At 37.0% G+C, this 8909-nt stretch overlaps 1 long non-coding RNA gene across 1 annotated transcript; it reads right to left on the reverse strand.

Moving 5' to 3' along the window:
- LOC120250342 lies at positions 1 to 1849 on the reverse strand. Its single transcript, XR_005532995.1, has 2 exons — positions 1797 to 1849; positions 1 to 540 (listed from the first exon to the last, which is right to left on the reverse strand). It is a non-coding gene; the product is annotated as an uncharacterized LOC120250342 (long non-coding RNA).
- Between the last annotated feature and the right edge of the window lie 7060 nt (positions 1850 to 8909).

An 8909-nucleotide genomic window follows, 5' to 3' on the forward strand; every position in this document is an offset into this window, starting at 1 on the left:
TAAATAAGATGATAGGAATCGAAATAATACATAAAAGAGCTTAAGCAGCCCTACAGAAATACAGAGTCATACAACGGTCTACAGACCAAAATATACAGACGGATACAAGTCTTACTCTCACAAAGAAATTCACTACAAAGATACTATCAGAACATGAAATAAGACTCCAAATCACCCCCGATCCTAGACTTGATATTCTCCTGCGAGAACAGAATTTACAGAGTACATGAGCCACAAGGGCCCAGTAGGATCGCAGAAAATAACAGATAATACAGATATAGCAGAATAATTAATAATTAAGACAGAATATAGAAATAATCAGAAATGCGAAAACGCGCAGAAAACAATCATGTACATCTCCCTGACTAATAACAGAAATCAATAGCACGAGGCTGGATCATCGACTGTGAAGTCGGAACAGAACAGAACAAAATATCAACAGCCGTAGCCGGATCTTCGACCGTAATCTGGGGGTAGCGCTACTACAGACATGGCTAGGACTTACTCCTCCTAGCTGGGCGAGCCAGAAATTGAGATGTACTAAAAACCGCAGAATAACGGAATGCAGACGGAGTAAATATCGAATAAATCACTTGACAAAATAATTAACTTAAATAATTAAACAGATAAAAAATACAGAATAATAAATAAGATATGAATAAATATTGCAAGAACAATATAAATAAATAAATAAATAGCCACACACAAAAATACAGAATTATATGGTGAGAGAGCCTACATGGCTCCGAGCTACACAGTCAGGTTCACCAAGTCCCACGCACTAAGATTCACTACTGAAATCTAACCCAAATAGAATAATCTAATTTAGGTTACAAATCTTGGGCCGGGCCTAATTACAACTATATCCCGAGCTAACTCAACAAATAAAAGATTTCAAAGCTAGCAAGACAACAGAACAATCATACACACACTAACAACTAAAAGTTTACAGGAGAATTAAAGGGTTAAACCAACCAAAAAAAATCAATTATACATATACATATACTCCAGGAAGGCTATGAAATAAGCACCAGCACAAAAAAAATATTTTCAAAACTAATAATCATCATTAACACATGTTTCAAAATATAAATCTATATTTCTAATATGCACTCACAAGCATTTATAAATAAACTTCTATTTTAAAGTAAAACTAAAATAAACTAAATATTAGAATGAAATACCTGGAAATGGATGAATTCTCAACGAAAATTTTTTTCTAAAACCTGAAATACATGCATACACACACACACACACACACATATATATATATATATATATAAGACATCAATTAAAAACCAAACTAAAACTTTAGATCTCAAGATCAACAGGATTAAGAACTCAATTAAAATGACAAGGTTTAAGAGACATGCTTGCAGACATCATGTTTACATGTATCAAAAGAACACACTCTAGTTGCATGCTCATCACACCAAATCAATTAATAAGAAAACAAATGCATCATACCGATTTTTCACTAAGGAAACTTGCTGACAAACCAACATGCATTTACCCAAGTGCATGAATTTTAAAGTGAACTAACACCATTAAAATACAATCATCAACAACCAAAACAAGGCACAAAAATTAAATAAATTGTTACAACAACTAATGTGAAACCTCATACCAGAATTTACTTAACTTAGCTTATAAAGACAAGCTTAACACCAGGTTAAAAGCACTTGAACAAACACAAGTTCAAAAAAGATTATCTCCACAATTAAGAGGCTAGAAAAACTATAGAAAGACAACCAAGATTCAAGAACCAAACATAGTTCACAAGGCAAGGCACCTACCTCTACACTTGCCGAAGATGGAGAAGCTGCTTTCAGTCGTCAGAGCTTCCAAGAAAGAGTCTGGCTTGGTGAAGGAGAAGGAAGAGTAGAATGAGGCTTTAAAGAGATATTCTAGCTAGGGGTGTCAAACGGGCCGTGCCGGGCCCTAGGGGTGTCAAACGGGCCGTGCCGGTCCGGGCCCGGCACGGTCCCGCACAAGTTGGGCCGTGCTTGGCCCAAGCACGGTGCTACAAGATCGTGTCTCGGGCGTGCACGCCCTAAACCCCCAATCGTCGTCTAGGGGCTTATGGGCTTGCACCACCGCCCTGCAGCCAACATAGCCCGACGCGCCAAATGTAAGTTTTTTCTTTTCTTTTTTTTAAATTTTTTTAATATATTTTTTGTTTTTTTAGTCAATAAGGCTTTTAGTTCTATATTTTTGAATTTTAGGATATTTTTTTATATTTTTTTAGCAATTTTAGGGTATTTTTTTTATATATTTTTGGGTTTAAAATAAAAAATATAAATATAATATAACTGGGCTGGGCCACTTGCTGGGCCAACCATGGTGGTTGGCGAGCCGTGCCGGCCCGGCACGATTTCTAGACGGGCCGTGCCAACCCGATTTCTAGACGGGCCGTGCCGGCCTAATCACGCATAGTGCATGGGCCGTTGTGGGTCTGAGCCGGCCCGTTTGACACCACTAATTCTAGCCTTACAATAATTCAACTACAATCATGCCAAACCAACAATGATTAATTTTAATCAGATCCATGAAATCCGGTGATAAAGCTAAGCATGTGGGGTAAGTATGTCAGGCAGTCAAAGATTCAGTCAAATAGTCAAAGTTGGAAAAAGTTTTAGCAAACATTACAAAAACCCCCTAAACAAGACTTAATTATGCACACACAAGTACGTTAGCCATCATCAATAAATTAATCAGAATTAAGGTCCCATATCTTCATCAAGCTTAGTTTTCAATTATAGTACTTTTTCCACCGAATTCCGCTATGGCAGTGGATGGGTTCCGGCAATGGCTGAGCAAGGAGGTGGACCAGAACCATGATGGTCGGATAAGCATACTAGAGTTTCGGAGTGCTCTCAAACGCAAGGGCTCTAACGGTGCTACATGGAAAGGGATTATGGGAGTTGTTTGCAATGATCTGAATCACAATGGTTTCATTGATACTGAGGCGGAGATCGTTGCCCTTGCAAACTATGCTGTTAGTGCTTGGGGATTCACCATTGCTTAGTGTTTTTACGTACCAAAATCATCACCTTCGACTGCATGCATGCTTTTAATTATCTAGACTATATATATGCGCGCGGTAGTGTTTAATTAAATAGTACCACATGCATGTATGTGTTTTTAAATAATGAAGTTTAAAGGTCACTTTGTTTTTTTTTTTGTTTTTTTGTTTTTAGGTTTTTATGGTGTTCAAACGTTAAAAGTTAGTTTTCCTTATATTTACTACATAAACATCCGAATTAGTCCAAAAAAGTCTTCATAAATGTTATTTCAATTTTCCTATTTTTTCCACTTTATTTAAAAAGAATAATTTCTACTTTGGAATAACAGGAATTCTCCCACTCTGTGATATTACCCAAAACAAACATGTGAAGTATTTTTTATAATACAAAATTTGAGACATTTTATTTAGAACAAAACCATAAAAACTGATGGAGGAAGGACCAAATTAATTAAGACAAAATTTCTCACACGAGTTGGGCCAAGTTGTTACTCTTATTACATCCTCAACACCTCCTGATCAAGAGGTGGAGATCACTTGGCTTTGTAGTTGAGCTCCTCCAAATTAAGACAAAATCTCTCTTGGTCCGTGGGGATCACTTGGCTTTGTAGTTGAGCTCCTCCAAATTAAGACAAAATCTCTCTTGGTCGGTGGAGATCACTTGGCTTTGTATCTGAGCTCCTCCAAATTAAGTCATAAAAGTCTTTTTCACTATTTTGATAATCTTAAACACCTTGTGATTTCCCAACTTGTACAACTAAGTTCTTAAATTCCAAAGATTGCTTCAAAAGATTCTAGGACCTCAAAAATAAAACTACAGCTCATATCATAAATTATAAATATTAATAGGAACACAGATTTTTATTTTATTTTATTTTTTTTCTTTGACAAAAATGATAAGTACCTTTTAGAATCTCTATGGTACTCAAGTTAATATCTCAAAATCAAGGGGTGTGCGCGGTGAGCATGTGAGTTCTATTGAGCACTATATAGATAGATAAACTCAAGAGGAACAACTTTCTTATTGAAAGCAAAGATCAAAGACACCTATATTGGCCAGGAAAAATCAAACACTAAGATGAACATTCATGAAAACCAGAGAAAAAAAAAATATAAAATCATTTCTAACAAAACATTATGTATAACTGTTAAAGTTCAGTGACTGTTCTGAACTGAACCAGCTGAGTCACAATGCAACGTGTCTAGCCCAAGTTAAGTCCACCGCTTGATCTGATTTGCCTCAAACTAACGCACTTTCCTTGATAGATCTAATCTAGATCGTTTGATCAAATTCTAACCCTGAAGCTAGATATACTCCTCTGGCTTGAACTTACACCACTTCTTGATCTTTAAATCACAGCCGTTTACTACAAACACAATCCATGGCTTCTTCCACTGCCTAGAACTTAAACCTCCATCTTTGATTGATTAAATCTGGACCACACGATCTCAGAACCAACCCTGATGCTGGACTCTTGCTGCCTCGAACTTATGCAACATCACTGATCAAACAAATCCTCACCATATGTTTCCTTCCCTCCGATCTTCCAACTAATTTAACTAATATTCAAATGGGTGAAATGACTCAGCTACCCTTCTGCTTTAAACTAATTCCACCAGAACACTGAATTACAACAACCTTGCTTCTCGCTTCATCATTTCGAAATTCACTCAACTTCAATCAATTCTAACGAATCCCCCTTGATTGAAGTTGACTGACTCTGCCCTCACCTCCGAATTGGGCATGTGTTTTTTTGAACATTCAAGCACTTTGTGAAGATATCAGCAACCTGCATGTTTGTAGAACAATAATTCAATTGAACCTTCTTCTTTGCCACCAACTCTCGAATGTGATGAAATCTAACATCCACATGTTTTGTCAGGCCATGTAGTGCAGGGTTTTTTGCAATTTCTATACAGGATTTATTGTCACACCAAATTTGAGTTACTTTATCATAATTCGCCTCACAATCACCCAAGATTTTCTCCATCCATATGCAATGACAGCATGCTGCACTCAAAAAGATGTATTCTGCTTCTGTAGAGGATAAGGCAACTATATCTTGCTTCTTAGATGACTAGCACACTGCTCCAGAACCCAAATTAAAAACAAAACCTGATGTGTTCTTTCTATCTTGAGTGTCACCACACCAATCACTATCACAATAACCTTCAATTACACACTCTACATTGCTGTTGTATTGAATTCCAAAATCATAGGTGCCAGCAACATATCTCAGTACATGTTTTGCAACCCCAAAATGAACTTTAGTAGGATGAGCCATGTATCTAGAAAGTAGATTGACAACATAAACCAAATCAGGCTTGGTATGTGTTAAATACAAGAGCTTACCTACTAAGCTTCTGTACATAGTTGCATTTGTACTCTCTGCATCTTCAATCAATTGTAATTTTGTACTTTGACTCATTGGAATACCCACAGCTTTACAATTTTGCATACCAAATTGTTTCAATAGCTCTTTGGTATATTTCTTTTGTGATACATGTACACCATGCTCATTTTGATTTATTTCTAACCCCAAGAAATACTTCATCAAGCCAAGGTCTGCCATATCAAATTCTCTCTTCATAGTTTCTTTGAATTGCTTGACAACTCCAACTGATGATCCCAAACAAATCAAATCATCCACATATACACATACCAGGAGAATTTTTGATTGATTATGTACCTTTTTATACAATGTATGCTCTGTCAAAATTCTATGAAATCCTTGAGAAATGAACCATGTATCAAGCTTTTCATACCATGCCCTTGGAGCTTGCTTCAACCCATATAAAGCTTAAAAAAATCTGTATACTTGATTCTCTTTGCCTGGCACTACAAAGCCTTTTGGTTGAGCAATAAAGATTTCTTCTTCAATCTTCCCATTTAGAAAAGCAGACTTCACATCTAATTGAAAAATTGGCCACTTCCTCTGAGCACCAAGAGCTAGGACCATCCTAATTGTATCCATTCTTGCAACTGGAGCAAACACTTCTTCATAATCTACTCCATATTCTTGAGAATACCCTTTACCTATAAGTCTAGCTTTGTATCTGTCTATTTCTCCACTTGGCCTCAATTTTGTCTTGTAAACCCATTTAAATCCAATCTCCTTTTTACCTATGGGTAAATCACAAAGTTTCCAAGTTTCATTTTTCTGAATTGCATCAATTTCTTCTTTCATAGCCTGTCTCCAATGTTCTGATTTTTCAGCCTCCTCATAAGTATTAGGATCTGAAACATTGAGTGCATATGAACAACTTTCATATAATTCTTTCAAAGTTCTCACCTTTGGTGTTGGAGAATCATCAACACTAGAATCACTTGCTTGTTCAGTATGAGTTGGTGAAGAATTGCTGTCACTGCTACTGGCTGCTGCTGCTGCATCTGAACCATTCTGATCACTTGTTCTAGAATTCCCTGCAATGATCATTCTCCTCTCCTGTAGAGTTATTATACCAGATGTGTCTCCCTTCATTTCAGACCACTGCCAAAAATCAGTTTCAATAAACTTTACATCCCTACTCACCGGAATTTTCCCGGTATCAGGCACACAAATTTTATATGCCTTGGCATCAATACAGTACCAAAGAAAAACTCCTTTTACAGCTCTACTATCCAATTTCTGCAAGTTTTGAATAGGAACATGGACAAAAGCTATACATCCAAAAATTCTCAAGTGTGACACATTTGGTTTCACCCCAAACCAAGCTTCATGTGGAGTCTTTCCTTGAACGACATAGGTTGGTGAAATATTAGACACATATACAGTAGTAGCAATTACCTCAGCCCAGAATTTTTTTGGCATATCAGCAGCCTTTAACATGCTTCTTGCTTTCTCCACCAGAGTTCTATTCTTCCTTTCTGCTACCCCATTTTGTTGGGGAGTGTAGGGGGCTGTTAATTCATGCTTAATACCCTTCTGTATACAGAAATCCTGAAATTCTCTTGACATGAACTCACCTCCTCTATCTGTTCTAAGTATCTATAAATTCTGTCCTAACTGCCTCTTAACAAAAAACATAAACTTCTGGAAACAACTGAAGACCTCATGCTTAAATTTCAACACATAAATCCAACACATTCTTGAAAAGTCATCAACAAAGAGTAGAAAATATTTACCTCCTTCAATTGACTCAGATTGCATTGGTCCACACACATCAGCATGAACTAACTGAAGTTTGTGTCTTGCTCTCCAGGATTTTCCAGAATTGAATGGAAATCTTGCCAATTTTCCATAGACACACTCTTCACAATAATTCACTTTCTTGACTTCAGGCAAACCTGTTACCAAATTTTGTTGTGCTAACACTTGCAACCCTTGGAAATTCAAGTGCCCATATCTCTTGTGCCATAACATTCCCAAATCTTCATCCTTTACTGCCACATTCATATGAATTTCATTAGAAAATTCAATTGGATAGAGATTGTTACCACTTTTCTGAATGTGAAACAAATTTTTTCCAGAATCAGCTGCTTGGATTACACACCCAGTCTTGCCAAACACCACATCATAACCTCCTTCAACTAGCTGACCAACACTTAATAAATTGTGAGCCAAAGAAGGAACAAACTGAACTCCATGTATTAATTTAGTTTCTCCTCCACACACCTGAATTGCAACAGATCCTTTGCCAAGAACATCAACTTCTTTGTCATCTCCCAATCTCACTTTATGTCTCAATGTCTCATCAAGATTGTGAAATAGTTCTTTCCTACCTGTCATGTGACAAGAAGTCCCACTATCAAGTAACCAAATAGAAGAGTTATGCAATTCCTCTCCATTGTGCACCATAAACAAGCTTCCATAATCAATAGAGCTCATATTAATAGATGAACTTGAACCTTCATCTGAATTTCTGCTTTGTGTAGACCAACAATGAGATTGGTAATGATCATACTTCTTACACTTAAAGCATTGAATGTTCTGAAAACCTCCTCTTGCACCTCTCTGACCATACTGTCTCTGGCCTCTACTAACTCTTCCAAAAAATCTTGGACCACCTCTACCACCTTCATTTATATATTGTTATCCTTGTTGTTATATGGCCTGCATTTGATTACCACCTCTAGGATTAATTTCAGCTCTTCCTCTACCTCTAAAATTCCTGCCTCTTCCTCTCATTTTGCCACCTCTGAAATTCCCTTACATAACAAAAGCTTCATGCCTCTCAGAAAATTGATTAAATCTTGCCTCATGAGCCTGCAAACAACCACTCAATTCATCCAGAGATAATGTGGACATGTCCCTTGCCTCTTCTATGGAAGTTACAGCATGAACAAATCTAGAAGATAGACTCCTCAACACCTTCAAAACTATCTCAGCATCCTTCAATTCAGTTCCCATACCTCTGATTTGATTCACCACTGCTAGAACCCTTGTAATATAGTGTTGTATAGTTTCATCTTCTCTCATTTGAAGCAAATCAAATCTCTGCCTTAATGCCTGCTGTCTTATTGACACCATACGAGAAGTCCCTTGATTTTCATTCTTCAAATGATCCCAGGCTTCCTTTGCTGAATCAAATCTGACAATCCTATGAAGAATTGTCTCATCCACAGCTTGTTGCAACAGAAATAAGGCCTTGGCATCATCTTCCAAGTCCTTCTCTGATGGCTTCTCTTTGTTAAAACCTTCTTCTATAATTTTTCACAACCTCTGGGATCTAAAGAAAATCTTCATCCTATAGCTCCAATGTTTATACCCATCTCCTTTGAAAATTGGCAACAAAGAGTGAGAAATTTCTGGTGTTGGTGCAGATGCTGGTGTAGATGCTGATGATGAACTAGAAGCCATTACAATTTTTCTAGACTCCACCTTCACACAATTACCACTCTTCACACCTTAAAAAGACTCTCACAATTCTTACCAGAATAAAA

The sequence above is a fragment of the Dioscorea cayenensis genome, chromosome 19, assembly GCF_009730915.1.
Source record: "Dioscorea cayenensis subsp. rotundata cultivar TDr96_F1 chromosome 19, TDr96_F1_v2_PseudoChromosome.rev07_lg8_w22 25.fasta, whole genome shotgun sequence".
In the NCBI taxonomy this organism is placed as follows: Eukaryota; Viridiplantae; Streptophyta; class Magnoliopsida; order Dioscoreales; family Dioscoreaceae; genus Dioscorea; species Dioscorea cayenensis.